Below are 16,925 nucleotides of genomic sequence, written 5' to 3' on the forward strand. Positions count from 1 at the left end.
TGTTTGATGACGCTTTGACATCTTTGGGGCCTTGCTGGTTAGGGAGAGACTTCCCTCCCAGGGCTGGCTAATTCCCAGAGACAGCAAGCACCTTGCCTTCAGACCTGCCTCTCCTATGCAAACCAACCAATCCAATGCCACGCCTCAACCATCCTTTATCTAATTCTCACATACCAAGCCGATATTTCCTTGCTGTTAAACACCTCTGTCCTCTACCCACTAGATGCCAGTAGCAACCCCCAAGTTGCAACAGCCAAAAATGTCTCCAGACATTGCCAGGTGTCTCCTGATGGGGGAGGGGCCAGATGTCTCCTGATGGGGGAGGGAGAGTGGTGGTAAGATCACCCCTAGTTGACAGCCACTGTTATAGATTAAAAAAATATAATGCAGGAATTAAAAATGTAATGGAGGAATCAGAATATAAAGTTGAGAAATGGAAACTAGGAGAGAAAAATAAGAAATTAGAGGATTAATCCAGGAGGTCCAATGTCTGATTAATAGAAGTCCCAGAAAGAGAAACAGAGAAGGAAAACAGGGAAAGGAAACTATCAAATGAGTACAAACAATAGATTTTGTATACGTGAATAACATATTTCCAGACTGAAAGAATTCCAAGAACACATTTTAGAAAGGAAGGAAAAGAAAACCCAAGCCAAAGCATTTTCAGAGTACTAGGCATAAAGACAAGACCCTGAAATCTTCTGCAGAGAAAAACAAGTGACATACAAAGGACCCAGAATCAGAAGGTTATGGGGCTTTTCGGTAACAATCCTGGAGTTAATGGAGCTATGTGTGGGAGATTAATGGTGTCACAAATTATTTGATATTCCTTCTATTGAGAAGTGAGGTCTAATTCCCTCCTCTTGAATCTGAGCTGGCCTTAGTGACTTGCTTGATCAACAGAATGCAGCAGAAATGCAGCATTCAGAAGCTTTGCAGCTTACACCTGGGCCTCTTGGGCCACTTTGCCCTAGGAACCTGGAGATACTTTGTTAGAAGTTCAACTACCCTGAGGCCGCCATATTATAAGGAAGCCCAAGCTAACCACGTTAAGAGGCCTGTGCGTTGAGGGAGAGCAAGATGTCCAGCCAGTCCCCACTGTCCAACACCTAATCTTTCACGTAATCCCAGCTGAGGCCCCAGACACCATGGAACACAGTTGAGCAATTCCTGCTATGCCCTATCCAAACTCCTATCCTATAGAATCAGGAAATATAATAATAAATTGTTGTTTAAGCCACTAAGTTTTGGGGCATTCTGTCAAGCAGCAGTAAATAACCAGAACACTATGCCTGCAAAATACTGAAGACAAATAATTTCCAACCTAGAATTCTACACCCACCAAAATTATCAGTCACATATGAGGGCAAAATAAAAACATTTTTAGACATGCAAAGTGAAAAATGTTACCTCTTCTGCATCTTTTCTTGGGAAGCCACTGAAGAACATAATTCATTCTATGAAGGGAGTAAGCCAAGATAAAGGAAACAGAGAGCCCAACACAGAAGAGAGGGAAAGGGGCGCTGAGACCACAGTGGGTCCTGATGGGAAGAAGGGTTCAACGAGCGCTCGAGGGCTGTCTACATACATGGAAATAGACATGAAATGAAATGAACATTTCAAGGAGATTTACACCTCTGGCTAGGGTGAAGGGATGAACTTGTGATACCATGTAGAAAACTAAGCAAGCAACCGGGCGCGGTGGCTCACGCCCATAATCCCAGCACTTTGGGAGGCCGAGGTGGGCGGATCACAAGGTCAGGAGATCGAGACCATCCTGGCTAACACGGTGAAACCCTATCTCCATTAAAAATACAAAAAATTAGCCTGGCGCGGTGGCTCACGCCTGTAATCCCAGCATTTTGGGGGGCTGAGGCAGGTGGATCACCTGAGGTCAGGAGTTCGAGACCAGCCTGACCAACGTGGAGAAACCCCATCTCTACTAAAAATAGAAAAAATTAGCTGGACGTGGTGGCACATGCCTGTAATCCCAGCTACTTGGGAGGCTGAGGCAGGAGAATTGCTTGAACCTGGGAGGCGGAGGTTGCTGCGGGCCGAGATCGCACCATCGCACTCCAGCCTGGGCGACAAGAGCGAAACTCCATCTTAAAAAAAAAAAAAAAAAAAAAATTAGCCGGGCGTGGTGGCGGGCGCCTGTAGTCCCAGCTACTAGGGAGGCTGAGGCAGGAGAATGGCGTGAACCCGGGAGGCAGAGCTTGCAGTGAGCCGAGATGGCGCCACTGCACTCCAGCCTGGGCGACAGAGTGAGACTCTGTCTCAAAAAAAAAAAAAAAAAAAAAAAAAAGAAAAGAAAACTAAGCAAGCAAAACCAGTGACCATGCAGGAAAGGAAAGCTGTACTAGAAGGAGCCCAGAACATCATACACCAGTGGCTCAGCTGGGCCCATTCCCATGGTCGTTGGAGTACAACCTTACCGTGCGCACTGGGGAAGCGTGATGGGCTGTAAGATAATAAATTCCTCATCTTTCACTTTAAGAAATTAACAGATAGGCCAGGCTTGGTGGCTCACACCTGCAATCCCAGCACTTTGGGAGGCCGAGGCTGGTGGATCACGAGGTCTGGAGTTTGAGACCAGCCTGGCTAACAGGGCAAAACCCCGTGTCTACTAAAAATACAAAAATTATCCGGGCATGGTGGTGGGCGCCTGTAACCTCAGCTATTTGAGAGGCTGAGGCAGGAGAATCGCTTGAACCTGGAAGGCAGATGTTGCAGTGAGCCAAGATCACACCACTGCACTCTAGCCTGGGCAACAGAGCAAGACTCCATTTCAAAATAAAAAAAAAAAAGAAAGAAAGAAAGAAAAAGAAATCAACAGATAATGACTTAGCCCAGGAGGTTGAGGTTGCAGTGAGCCGAGATTTCATCACTGCACTCCAGCCTGGGCGACAGAGCAAGACCCTATCTCAAAAAAAAAAAAAAAAAAAATCTAAGACGGTGATAATAAAAAAGAAATAAACAGATAATGTCTTAAAAATTATGAGGCCAGGCACAGTGGCTCACGCCTATAATCCCAGCACTTTGGGAGGCCAAGGCAGATGGATCATTTGAGCTCAGGAGTTTGAGACCAGCCTGACCTACATGGCAAAAACCCATCTCTGCAAAAAATACAAAAATTAGGCCAGCATAGTGGCACATGCCTGTAGTCCCAGCTACTTGGGAGGCTGAGGTGGGAGGATCACTCGAGCCCAGGAGCTTGAGGCTGCATATAGCCATAAGCACACCACTGCACTCCAGCCTGGGTGACAGAGTGAGATCCTGTCTCAAAAAAAAAAAGCAAAACAACAAAATATTATTAAATAACAGGCCAGGCGCAGTGGTGCATGCCTGTGGTCCAGTGCTCCTGTGTTCCTAGCTACTCGTGAGGCTGAGGTGGGAGAACTGCTTGAGCCCGGGAGTTTGATGCTGCAGCGAGCCAAGACCTTCCCACTGCACTCCAGCCTGGGCAACACAGCAAGACTCCATTGCTAAAAAAAAAAAAAAAAAAAAAAGAAAGAAAGAGAGAGAAGGAAGGAAGGAAAGAAGGAAGGGAGGGAGGGAGGGGGGAGGGGAGGGGAGGGAGGGGAGGGAGGAGGGGAGGGGACCAAAGGAGGTGACAGCAGTTGCTTCTAGAGAGTGGATATTGGGGATGTGGGGTGTGGGTCAGGAAAAGGCCGACTTTTGTTATAAACCTTGTAGTATTGTTTGATATTTTTGTTTGTTTTAAGGCTAGTGAAGTGAAGCAGTTTGAGTGGAGAAGGAAGAAAGCAATCTGTAACCTGTTGTGATAAATTAGTTGTAAACACCACTGCACTGGACCAGCCTGTTTAGCTGGTTTTTTTTGTTTGTTTTTTGTTTTTTTTTGAGACGGAGTCTCGCTCTGTCGCCCAGGCTGAAGTGCAGTGGCGCGATCTCGGCTCACTGCAAGCTCCACCTCCTGGGTTCACGCCATTCTCCTGCCTCAGCCTCCCGAGTAGCTGGGACTACAGGTGCCCGCCACCACACCCAGCTAATTTTTGTATTTTTAGTAGAGACGGGGCTTCACCATGGTAGCCAGGATGGTCTTGATCTCCTGACCTTGTGATCCGCCCGCATCGGCCTCCCAAAGTGCTGGGATTACAGGCGTGAGCCACCACGCCCGGCCTGTTTAGGTGTTTTTTGAGACAAGGTCTCGCTCTGTCACCCATTCTGGAGTGCAATGGCGCTATCCTGGCTCACTGCAGCCTCAGACTCCTGGGCTCAAGCGATCCTCCCATCTTGGCCTCCTAAAGTGATGAGATTACAGATGTGAGCCACCATGACTGGCCTATTTTATATTTTTAAAAATTAAATGCCCATATTGCTGTGATAAGGTGAGCACTGTTATGGGGGAGTCCCAAGTAGCACAAACAATATGAGAGATGGCCTGGGCCAGGGAAGAACCAGGTGTATTCCAGGAGTTCAAAGAAGGTCCCTGTGGCTGGGTTGCAGGGAGAGAGGTGGGGAATGATGGGAGGGAGGCAGGTTCGGAAATTTGGCAGGGCCAGAGCATGCTCCACCCTATGAGACACAGGAAGGATGTTTCATTTTATTCTAAGAAAAACAAAAAACAGGAGGTCATTTCAGAGCAGTTTTTTTTGTTTGTTTTGAGATGGAGTCTCGCTCTGTCTCCCAGGCTGGAGTGCAGTGGGGCGATCTCGGCTCACTGCAACCTCTGCCTCCCGGGTTCAACCGAGTCTGCTGCCTCAGCCTCCTGAAGATTACAGGCGTGAGCCACCACACCTAGCTAATTTTTGTATTTTTAGTAGAGACAGGGTTTTGCCATGTTGGCCAGGCTGGTCTCAAACTCCTGACCTCAGGTGATCCACCCACCTCGGCCTCCCAAAGTGCTGGGATTACAGGCGTGAGCCACCCACTGCACCTGTCCCATCTCAGAGTTTTAAGCAGGGGAGTGGCAGGGAGTAATTTCCTCTTAAGACCTTTCTGGCTGCTGTGTGTCGCTGGGCTGAACTGGGGGCAGCAGGGCTGGAGAGAAGAGGCAAGAGCAGGGCTGTAGTTTGGAGGTAGAATATTTGGGATTCATAGACTTTCATCTTCACAGCAACTCATTTTGCAGATAAGCAAACGGGCCCTTGCTGGGAGTGTTCTGCTGAGGCCCTCACAGCTGAAAGTGAGCGGGATTCACAGCCACCCTCCAAGCCCAAGGCCCTTGCCTCTCCCTGAGGCAGGGCGAATGAGGCAGCCCTCCCGTGGCCCCAGGGCCCTAGCAAGACGAGAAAACCCCAGTTCAGATGTGGACCCCAAAGCTTCAAAATGTTTGCCCTGTTGACCTACTCACCCAACTAACATAGAACAAGAAGCTCTTTTTCAGAAAGTTGTTCACCATGAGTGACTATTTATAATCATGGGAAGCTGGAAGTGACCGTAACATGAAACACAGGCAATGAACAAAGATGTGGACAAGCCCTGGGTGGGTTGTTCGGCAACAATTAAACATTACGGCAATGAATAGCAAGAGACCCGTGGAGGAAGCACCTCCTGCCTCTCAGAACTTGAGCCGGGCACTATGTAATGCTCACAAAATCCCTTCGAGGCCGGGTGCGGTGGCTCACGCCTGTAATCCCAGCACTTTGGGAGACCAAGGCGGGCGGATCACTTGAGGTCAGGAGTTCAAGACCAGCTTGGCCAACATGGTGAAACCCCATCTCTACTAAAAATACAATAATTAGCCGGGTGTGGTGGCACTTGCCTGTAATCCTCAGGAGGCTGAGGCAGGAGAATGGTGTGAACCCGGGAGGTGGAGGTTGCAGTGAGCCGAGATCATGCCACTGCACTCCAGCCTGGGAGACAGAGCGAGACACTGTCTCCAAAACAAAACAAAACAAAAACAAAAACAAAAAACCCTTCTAGATTGGTACCATTCTACCCACTTCACAGATGGGGAAAACAAAGCTCAGAGAGGTGGAGAGGCTGGCTTGAGTTTACAGAGTCAAGGAGCAGCAGAGCTTCGCTGGGCAGTTCACTGCCCTTCTCTAAGCGTTCCCTCCCCTGTGAGAATAATAACCCCACTAAGTGATGAGGGGGGCAGCGGGGGATGAGTGGGAATAAGAATGTGCCACCTCAGCTCCTGGCACACAATAGGCGCTCAGCAAGTGCAAATCTTCCTTCCATGAGGTTGTCCTCACCTTATGGCTGCTCCTCCCATTGCAATCACCATGGAAACAGCTTCCTCCGTCCCTGGTGACCATCCACGCTCCCCAGGGTCTGAGACTGCTTGCAGAGGCCAGAGCTAAATGGGCATGGCCAGGGCTGTGTGCGGAGGAGCCCTGGGGCTGTTTCTGATGCTACCTTCCATGGGACTCTAGCCAGGGGAACCTTGGGAAGTTGCTGTGGAAAATGCTGGCTTGCCAAGAACCCTGGAGATGACAGCTGGGGACAGCCCACATGCTGAACGGCAGGGCTGCACTCAGCCAGACTGATAAATACCAATGTGCCCCGCTGCTCAGGGGAATTAGTAAGTTCTCAGTCCTCAGAATCCCCAGCAGTGCTGAGCCACAGTCCTCAGTGAGGCAGGGACAGCGATGTGGGTACAGCTACGCCCTGGAGGGTGACATCATAGCGCTGGAGTCAAGGGCAGTGAGTGAGGTGGTCATGCAGGCAGGGTCCGATATCAGGATAGGGATCCCTCGGGGGTCGGGGTGGCACTGGTGGTGGTAAGCAGGGATGGACGTGCTGATGATGTGTGTGCTGATGAAGGTGGAGACGCAGGTGGAGCTGGTGGAGGTGACAGTTGGGGGAGGGAGATGGTGGTGGTGGCGGGGCTGGCAGTGGAGACACAGGTGAGCTGGGCATTAGCGGTACGGCTAGACTGCAGGAGTCCATTGTGTGAGGAACAGCCAGGGGCTGGATGCGTCCAGCCCTGGCATCCCTCCGAGGCTGTAATCTGGGACCTACCTCCCTCATCACTTTTTTCTCTCATGTTCTGTCCTTCAGAAATGAGTCAACTGCCACAGGACAATTAGTCACTAGGTGTGCAGCCAGCAGGTATCGAGATAGATTCATCATCATTACAAAGTTCCCCTGGGCCCAGCCTGTAGGTCAGGAGATTCCTGCCCTCAGGGTCCCTCCTCCCAGTCCCAGAGGTAAATGGGAACTGGCAAGGAAGGGCCGTGTGCCGAGGCTAGCACTTTGCCCCCATCACCATTTAGTCCTCAGCAAACTGAGGTCCAAAAGGGGAAAGGGCATGGCCCAGCCAGTGATGGGATGAGAACCCAAGCCAGGCCTGTGCCTTCTCTCTTTTCTAGGCTCCTGGGTTTTCCTTCTTGAGCTGCCCGATTTTCCCACAGGTCATGCTGAGCCCACAGACATGTGACGTTGAGAAAGAACAGCCCGAACCAGGACCTTCACCCAGTCCCCGAGGCGCCTCCCCCTGCAGCCCCTTCCCCATACTTGCCACGCTTCTCCCTCATGGAAGTGTCTCCCAACTCCCCCCTCCCCATCTCACAGGGCAGGACGGACGGCCTCAAGAAGCCTGTGGACCCTCACTCAGAGCAACAGCGATGCCCCTTTGCATCTGTGTGATGCACACACAGTCTCTCCCCTGCATCTGGGCCCAGCCATCCCCCTGGAAGGAAGAGCTGGGTTCATCAATCCCCTTTATGCACACAGACATGAGTGCAGGAGGCCAGGGTTCCTGCCCAGCAGCTCCAAGGCTGTCAGAGGCAGAGCGGGGGTGCCACCCTGTCTGCCTCCCAGGCCAGTGCTCTTTCTTGCCTCATCCCTGCCTCGCCTGCCTCTTGCTCTGCTGGGGTTGGCCCCGGGTTTCTCGCAGTCCTGCCTCCTCATGATCATGATGAGGCTGGTGTTCTACAGTCCAGAGCATCTGCCTCTGGATTCAGTCACTTGGGGAAAAAGCGCAGTGTCTGTGTGGGCTGGGGAAGGCACAATAACGGCCTGCCCCAATGCTAAGCCTTCCCTATCATAGGCACTGTCACTCCCAAGCTCAAATCTCCTGCGTGGCTCCCACTGGCTGCAGGACACACTGCCTGCCCCTCAGCCTGACAGGTGAGGTCCTTGGAGGTCCTGGGTCTTGATTTTTCCACACGAGCTGCTCTCTCCCACTCCTGAGGTCCAGTGGTGTTGGATGCTCCTGTTCTCGATCCACACCCTGCATTTTCCTTCCTCCTTCATTTGCCTAAACGGTTCCCTCTGCGCAGAATGCCTTTCTTTGCCTTCTGCCTACGTGCAAATTCTCTCCATTCTGTAAGGCCCAGGTCAGCTGTGGAGCTGTGTTCAGGCAGTTAGTGGCCCCCCCTCTGGGCTCCAAATTTCCTGGTACCCCAGCAAGGGGCAGGAGCAAGGTGCAAATGGAAAACGAGTGAATGGAGTTGCCCCTGGGCTGGGACTTGCGGACAGGCACCCTCTTCTCCCTGCTGGGGCAGCCTCAGGCCAACGCGCGGGTGTGAAACAAGGCCCCAGTCACTGCACAACCGTACCCCCAGGCTCTTTTCTCTGTTTGCTCCTTTAAAAAATGGGAACTATTAACCGGGCACGGTGACTCACGCCTGTAATTCTAGCACTTTGGGGGGCCGAGGCAGGCAGATCACGAGGTCAGGAGATCGAGACCATCCTGGCTAACATGGTGAAACCCCGTCTCTACTAAAAGTTCAAAAAAAAAAAAAAAATTAGCCAGGCGTGGTGGTGGGCGCCTGTAGTCCCAGCTACTCGGGAGGCTGAGGCAGGAGAATGGCGTGAACCCGGAAGGCGGCGCTTGCAGTGAGCTGAGATCCCACCACTGCACTCCGGCCTGGGCTACAGAGCGAGACTCTGTCTCAAAAAAAAAAAAAAAAAAAATGAGAACTATTGGCTAGGTGTGGTGGCAGTCCAGGCCAATACCAATAGTTCTCATTTTTTAAAGGAGCAAAGGAGCAAACACAGCCCAGCACTTTGGGAGGCTGGAGTGGGAGGATCACTTGAGCACAGAAGGTCGAGGCTGCAGTGAGCCGAGATCGCGCTGCTGCACTCCAGCCTGGGCAACAGAGCAAGACCTTGTCTCAAAAAATAAAAATAAAATAAAATAATTTAAAATGGGGACTATCTATATTCCAGAAATTACTGCTTCCTTGTTCTCAAGCCCTCCGGCCACTCCTATTCTTTCCCTGCTCTCAAAAAATGCCTGGACCAGCCTGACCAACATGGTGAAACCCTGTCTCTACTAAAAATACAAAAATTAGCCAGGCATGGTGGCAGGCGCCTGTAATCCCAGCTATTCGGGAGGCTGAGGCAGGAGAATCACTTGAACCAAGGAGGCGGAGGTTGTGGTGAACTGAGATCGCGCCACTGCACTGGAGCCTGGGCGACAAGCGAGACTCCATCTCACAAAAAAAAAATTAGCCAGGCGTGGTGGCATGCACCTGTAATCCTAGCTAGTCAGGAGGCTGAGGCAGGAGAATCGCTTGAAGCAGGGAGGCACAGGTTGCAGTGAGCCAAGATAGCGCCATTGCACTCCAGCCTGGGCAACAGAATGAGAATCTGTCTCAAAAAGAAAGTGCTTAGGGAAGGACCAAAAAGGACACAGAGGAGAATCAGGGAGACTCTGGCCCCTACACCATGAGATGTGTAGTCTCCGGGAATCCTCACTGGTCCCACCTGGCCCAGGAGGTGCCAGCTCTTCAGCCTCCGCTGGGAGGGGGCTTCAGCCGCATCTCAGAGCAGTCCACGGCGCCAAGATTTTCTAGAATTTGGAACCACTGGGAGTGAGGATACCCGGACTGCCCAGGGCCTCCAGGGGGGTCAGGGTGGGGAGGTGGGTCCTCCTTCAGTGCGGGGAGCCCCCGGGATGCACTCAGCCATGATGCTACAGAGCTCCCCCAGCACCGCCACCGCTACACGGCCAGCTCGCCATGCACTTTCACTTCTGCTTTTTCATTTACTTCTCACAGCTGTTCCCAAGCAGGAATTATCCTATCCTATTATTCCAAGGAAACCGAGGCTCACAGATGCCCAGAGATGGGTGAACCAGGGACAGCGGGTTAGACCCGGGGTCCTCCAAATCCAGGGGTCCCTGGGCAAGCCTTGGTCTGGGCTCCGTTGACCCAGGAGGCCGTGCCTGCACCCACAGAGTGGACTCCAGCTGAGCCTGGGTGCCCGGAGCAAGGATGTGGGACCTGAGCACCCAGCTCCCCGCAACGGGCCCTCCCAGTGCCTATGGCCTGGGCCACCTGGCCCAGCAGACACGTACAGACTCAAATAGCCCCGGGTTCAGATGGCAGCATTTCACATATTTGTGCAACCCCAGGCAAGCCCTCTCCCCTCTCCAGGCCTCAGTTTCCCCTGCTGAGAAGCAGAGTGAGGATAAAAATCACGGAGCCTACACACGGGCCATGACCTGTTTCCATCAGTGGGACCCCAGTGCTCACTGGGACCCTGCCTTGTGCCTAGTGCCCAACCCAGCACAGGCCTGCCTGAGTGATGCAGCGTGGCCCCGACTCTCAGCTGGGTCCCCACCCCCTCTACCAGGGCAGAGAGATGTGCAGGGCCCGGACTGGGCAGAGCTGGGGCCAGCCTGGGTCAGTCCCTGCCTGACACTTCCTAGCACTGGCTGTGGTGACACTGGGCTGGGTCCTAGGCCACATGCCCACCTTTGCCTCAGGGCTTTCCGGGCCCTTTCTGGAAATCTTCTCATCCCCATTTGATAAAGGAGGAAATGGAGGCCCAGAAAAGTTAAGTAGCCCACCAAGGTCAGGGTGGAGCTGGGATGTGAACCGAGCAGCTGGGGTAAGAGCCCAGGTCAGCTTCCCCGTCCTCAACCCCTGAGCATCCTATGAAGGGGCCAGGCCAGTTACCTCGTTTCCCTGGGGTGCCTGCCTCCCTTCCATCCTGTGAAGAATCATCCTGTGAGGACTTGGATGGGAAGGGGGCCATCAGCCCCCAAGGAAGGAGGTATTATTATCCCATGTTTACCGAAGAAACAGGCCTCACAGCAGGCTGGGACCTGACCCGGCTCTGCCCCATCAAGCGTGCGACTTCCCCTGCCCAGCTTCAGGGGAGACTTTTAAAGACCCCCAAGCTTGCCTTGGCTCTAGGGATCCCCCCAACCCCCACATATCTCTGGCCCAGAGACCCCCGATGGGCTGGATAGTCCCTACCTGTGTCCCCTTCGCCACGGAGGCGGCAGGCAGGCGCCGGACAGGTGCCGGCGAACAGGTGGGCACCCTCTGCGGCCTGTAGCTATGTGGCCAGCAGACTTTGGCACCATCTCCACCTCCACTGAGCAATCATTAACCCTGCCAGAGACCACACCTCCCAGGAGGGGGCCGACTTCTCATGAGGCAGAGCACAGCTGGGGGCCCCGGACAGGAGGAAGGGACCAAGGCGCCAGAGCTCCTGGTGCTCCTGGGGCTGGAGGCCCACACCACAGGAGAAGGGGCCTGACCGACCCTGAGCCAGAGGACCTGGGAACAAGGCCCAACCCTGGGGCAGGCTGGAGGCGGGGACGGTGACAGTCAGAAGGTGATGCCAGAGCCCCCGTCCCCTCCCTGCTATGAGTCTTCAGTGACAGGGGATCTGTGGACAAGTGGGGGATTAAGTCAGGAGAGGGAAGTGGTAAAACAGTGTAACAATCAAACACTGTGTGGCCAGACCAGCCCCTGTGAGGTTCTCGTGGAGGACTGGGGGCTACCTGAGCCTGGACAACCCACTTTCGAGCCTATTGACACTGATCTCAACCTGCATTGAGACCCTCAAAAGGCATCTGCCCGTCCCCAGGGGCTTCATCCACTCCCAAGTTGCCTTTTTTTTTTTTTAATTATTTATTTATTTATTTATTTATTTATTTATTTATTTATTTATTTTTGAGTCAGAGTCTTGCTCTGTCACCCAGGCTGGAGTGCAGTGGCACAATCTCGGCTCACTGCAACCTCTGCTTCCCGGGTTCAAGCAATTCTCCTACCTCAGCCTCTTGAGTAACTGGGATTACAGGCGTGGGCCTCCATACCCAGCTAATTTTTTTTGTATTTTTAGTAGAAACAGGGTTTCACCATGTTGGCCAGGCTGGTCTCGAACTCCTAACCTCAGGCGATCCGCCTGCCTTGGCCTTCCAAAATGCTGAGATTACAGGGACGAGCCACGGAGCCCGGCCCCCAGGCTGGCTTTAAGCGCTGCCCGATGTGGTGGCCTCCCGAAGGGGCTCAGCCACAAGTCCTCCTTATCCTCACTTTGGCCCAGCCATCACAGTTGACACAGAAAGGGGACCCTGGGCACAACTTTCTTAAGGCACACCACTGAGTCGTCACCATTGGGTGGCCCTCTTCTTGTGGGCAGAGGACATGTCTAATTCACAATAGATATATAGTCATACACCATGTATGTGTGTTTTGGTCAACAACGAACCACACATATAATAGCGGTCCCATAAGAGTATAATATCATATTTCACTGCACCCTTTCTGTGTTTAGATGCACAAATACTTACCACTGTGTTGCAGTTGCCTGCAGTGTTCAGTACAGTCCCAGGCTGCATAGGTTAGCAGCCCAGGAGCACAGGTGGTGGTATAGAGCCTAGGTGTGTAGTAGGTGGTACCACCTAGGTTTGTGTAAGTCACTGTATGATGTTCACACAATGACGAAATTGCCTGATGACACATTTCCCAGAAGGTGTCCCCGTTGTTAAGGGATGTGTGACCGTATATCAGGCAGTTGCTATAGTCAGGCATTTTAATAGTTTGTTTCCCAACTCTCCAAATGTAAAACATATTAACAAAATATATATGCCACGAGCATAAAAAGGAGAAGAAACCCAGATGAAGGGAAGTCAAGTGAGAAAAATAAGGGTAATCTACGCCTGAATTGAGGCCATAAAATACTTGTCTTGAGGTGGGGGCACTGGTGTGCACCTGTAGTCCCAGCTACTTGGGAGGCTACAGCAGTAGGATGGCTTGAGGCCAGGATTTCTGTGCTGTAGTGCACTATGCTGATGGGGTGTCCACACTAAATTCAGCACTAATATGGTGAACCCCAAGGAGCAGAGGACCATTAGGTTGCCTCAGAAGGGGTGAACCAGCCCAGGTCAGAAACAGAGCAGGTCAAAATTCTGGTGCTGATCAGTAGTGAGATTGTGCCTATGAATAGCTACTGCACTCCAGCCTAGACAACATAAACAAGAGCTTCTCTCTCAAAAAATAAACAAATTATATATTTGCCTTCAAGTTCTGGGTAATTGTAGAGATGGGTCATGAATCACGTTCTGAGCTTCCCAGCAGGCAAAGCAAAAAGGGAATTGAGATCCATTAAGTCCAGCATCCATCCATTTTAAAACATTTGCATAGGCTGGGCATGGTGGCTCACGCCCGTAATCCCAGCACTTTGGGAGGCTGAGGCGGGTGGATCACCAGGTCAAGAATTCGAGACCAGCATGGCCAAAATGGTAAAACCCTGTCTCTACTAAAAATACAAAATATAGCTGTGCACGGTGGCAGGTGCCTGTAATCTCAGCTACTCAGGAGGCTGAGGCAGGAGATTCACTTGAACCCAGGAGGCAGAGGTTGCAGTGAGCCAAGATTGTCCCACTGCACTCCAGCCTGGGTGACACAGCAAGACTCCATCTCAAAAAAAAAAAAAAAAAGAAAAGAAAAAGAAAGACCAAAAAGACCACTTTGCATATAGCCAGGCTCTGGGAGCTATGATGCAGTTCTGAGTTTTGATACCCAAGAGGCTTTTCCTCTTTTTGAGAAGTGTTTCTGAGGAAAGGATGCTGCAGACACTGGGTAGCACTTGATGCGACTATTACAATGCAGGGGTTAAGAGACCAGGCTCCTCTGGGGTCAGACTGCTGGGTTCAATTTTTTTTTTTTTTTTTTGAGCACCATGTTGGCCAGGCTGGTTTCAAACTCCTGACCTCAGGTGATCCACCCGTGTCGGCCTCCCAAAGTACTGGGATTACAGGTGTGAGCCACTGTGCCTAGCCACAATTTTTAATTTTATTTTAATTTTTTTTAACTACTGTATATTCACAAATGGGTTCAATTTTGGCAGGGCAAGTTACATAACCTCTCTGTTTCCTTATCTGTAAGTTGCAGGTAATACATGATGCCTACCTGGGCAGGTGATGGTGAGGATGTAATGAAGTCACGAATTTAAAGTCCTGAGCACAGTGCCCAACACAATAAGGTCTCAATGAATGTTAGTTTTCGTGGTGGCATGGTGGTGACTATTGCATTACTATTACTAATATCACCTCATTTAATCCTGCCAATAACTCCAGGGATGATTTTTTTCCCCATTACAGATGGGAAAATAGACCTCAGACAGATTAGATCACCACCCGAGATTACAGAAAGTGGCAGAACCGAGATATTAGCACATCTGTGCAATAATTCTTGCCCCTGACTTTCCTGCCACAGCCGCCAGATTCCTCTCTGAAGGAAGCAGGCACTAGTCATCGCTGGTGGCTTAACTGGTAAGAAGAGAGGCAGGTGACCCCACACAAGGCTCCAGGCTCCCCGCTCTGCCTCAGACCACGGGAGTCAGCCTGGTGGCTCTGCTGTGCCCCAAATAGGGCAGACCCCAACCCAAGCCCCCGCCCTCCCTCCCTGCCCTTACGGCTGAGACCGACAGCTCTGAGTCACTGCTCTGGCTGCCAGAGGTGTGTCCTGGCCTGCCCAGACCTTTGGACCCATCACGATGAGGCATGTGTGGCCAGATGGTGCCCTGCCCATCTCAAGGGGCACCATCCACCTGCCACAAGGCAGCCTGGGAAGCACACAGGGATCTGGGCTGTGACGATCCAGGTCCAGGTCTAGGTCCAGGGTTGGCTTCATGGAGCAGCAGGCAGCCAGGCAGAGTGGGACTGAGAGCCCAGAATATGGACTCAGGTGACCTGGGTCCTAATCCCCACCACCACTTACCTGCTGGGGGCTTGGGCAAGGTACATCATCTCCCACACTATTGGTGTCCTTGTCTAAAATAGGCCTAATGCAGACTCCACCTCATAGGCCTGTTCTAAGGAGTAATGATGTAATGCATGACAGCACTTAGCACAGAGTAAGTAATGGGGTGATGTGCACGAGGCAACAGTTTAGATACACATCAGGGTTCCTTCACAGCCACTGTCTGAAGTGTGCGCCTTAAAATTTTTTTTAATCAGAAAAACTTCTCAGCCGGGCGCGGTGGCTCACGCCTGTAATCCCAGCATTTTCGGGACACTGAGGCAGGCAGATCACTTCAGGCCAGGAGTCCAAGACCAGCCTGGCCAACATGGCGAAACATGGAACATGGTGAAACCTCATCTCTACTAAAAATACAAAAATTAGCACAGCGTGGTGGCGTGCACCTGTAATGCCAGCTGCTCAGGAGGCTGACGCACAAGAATCGCTTGAACCTGGAGGTGGGGTGGAGGAAGATTGCAGTGAGCCGAGATTGCACCACTACACTCCTGCCTGGGTGACAGAGTGAGACTCTGTGCCCACCCCCACCCCCAAAAAAAAGAAAAAGAAAAAAAGGAAAACTTCTCATTACCTGTCTTTGCTATGTGCACCCACTGCATACTCAGAAATTTATCAAGTTGAAATCAAGTGTTAGCTTGCCCCGGCGTTAGGCAAGTCTCTCTTTCCCTCTGAGCCGCCATTTCTTTACCTGCAATACCTCTGACGCCCACCTAGTGCACAGCCTCAGAGGTAACCCGGAGAGTCTGGGCTGAGAGTGACTCTAATGTGAATGCATTCAATCCCTCAACTTCCCAATCATCCCCAGAAGTTGCACTTTGCAGGGTACAAAGTCCCTTCATTGCTCTTACAGTCAAGGAACCAGACCAAGAATATCCCCGTGATGTCACAGACTCACAGCCTCCCACCCTAGAAAGAACTTGGGACTGGGCGCGGTAGCTCACGCCAGTAATCCCAGCACTTTGGGAGGCCGAGGCGGGCGGATCACGAGGTCAGGAGTTCAAGACTAGCCTGGCCAACATGGTGAAACCCGCATCTCCACTAAAACACAAAAAATTAGCCGGGCGTTGCGCCCTGCACCTGTAATCCCAGGTACTCGAGAGGCTGAGACAGGAGAATCGCTTGAACCCGGGTGGCGGAGGTTGCAGTGAACCGAGATCGCGCCACTGCACTCCAGCCTGGGCAACAAAGTAAGACTCCGTCAAAAAAAGAAAGGAAAGAGAGAAAGAAAGAAAGGAAAAGAAAGAAAGGAAAGAAAAAAAGAAAGAAAAAGAAAAGAAAGAAAGAAAGAAAAAGAAAGAAAAGGAAAGAAGGAAAGAAAAGAAAGAAATTGGGGACACATGAGACCAACTTCTCCCCACCCCAGAGCCTCCTTCCAGGGCACTCATTCCCTCTAAAGCTCTCCTTTAGGTGGCTGTTCTGTCAACAAACGGCAGCTTTAAAAACTAAGTAGACCGGGTGGCAGCCGCTCCACCGTCTAATCAGCCCTCCGCTGAGGAGCTAAACCTGGGCTGAGAAGACGACCTGGTGTGCAGCTTGTGGGAGGCGCGGTCTGCAGGGACTACCATCACCCGCATGGCAGCCAGAGCGCGGCCCGCGGCGGGGTGCAGCCCTCGCTGGCCTAATGCGCCCAGGAGGCGGGGACGGTGGGGCTACCCTCGGGGGCTGGGACCTGCGGCCTGAGCTGGTCCGGCCATGCCCTGGTCCAGGTTGGCTCTAGCGATGGGGACACAGGGGTTGCGGGGAACGTAATCCCTCCCGACGTCTCGGCCGGCCGCCTCGTTTTTTGTCACTGGAGTCTCCCATCCTCCTCCTGAAGAAGGTATCATCAATTCCATTCCGCAGACTTGAAAACTGAGGCTCAGAGAATGGCCCAAAGTGGCGAACCAAGATCTGCTGACCCCCGCGCCCTCTCTATTAGCTACCCCCGCGCCCACCGGGGCTGGGGGAGGGGACACACTCTCCGGGAAGCGAAGATTCTCTGAACGACCATGGGGTCGTATTGTTTCC

General features: G+C 52.1%; 1 protein-coding gene across 2 annotated transcripts in view; it reads right to left on the bottom strand.

Moving 5' to 3' along the window:
- CDHR2 (cadherin related family member 2) overlaps nucleotides 1-16,925 on the bottom strand; it is a 55,259-nt gene that overhangs the window by 36,383 nt on the left and 1,951 nt on the right. The window lies entirely within an intron of this gene.

Source organism: Pongo abelii, chromosome 4 (genome assembly GCF_028885655.2).
Source record: "Pongo abelii isolate AG06213 chromosome 4, NHGRI_mPonAbe1-v2.0_pri, whole genome shotgun sequence".
Taxonomy (NCBI): Eukaryota; Metazoa; Chordata; class Mammalia; order Primates; family Hominidae; genus Pongo; species Pongo abelii.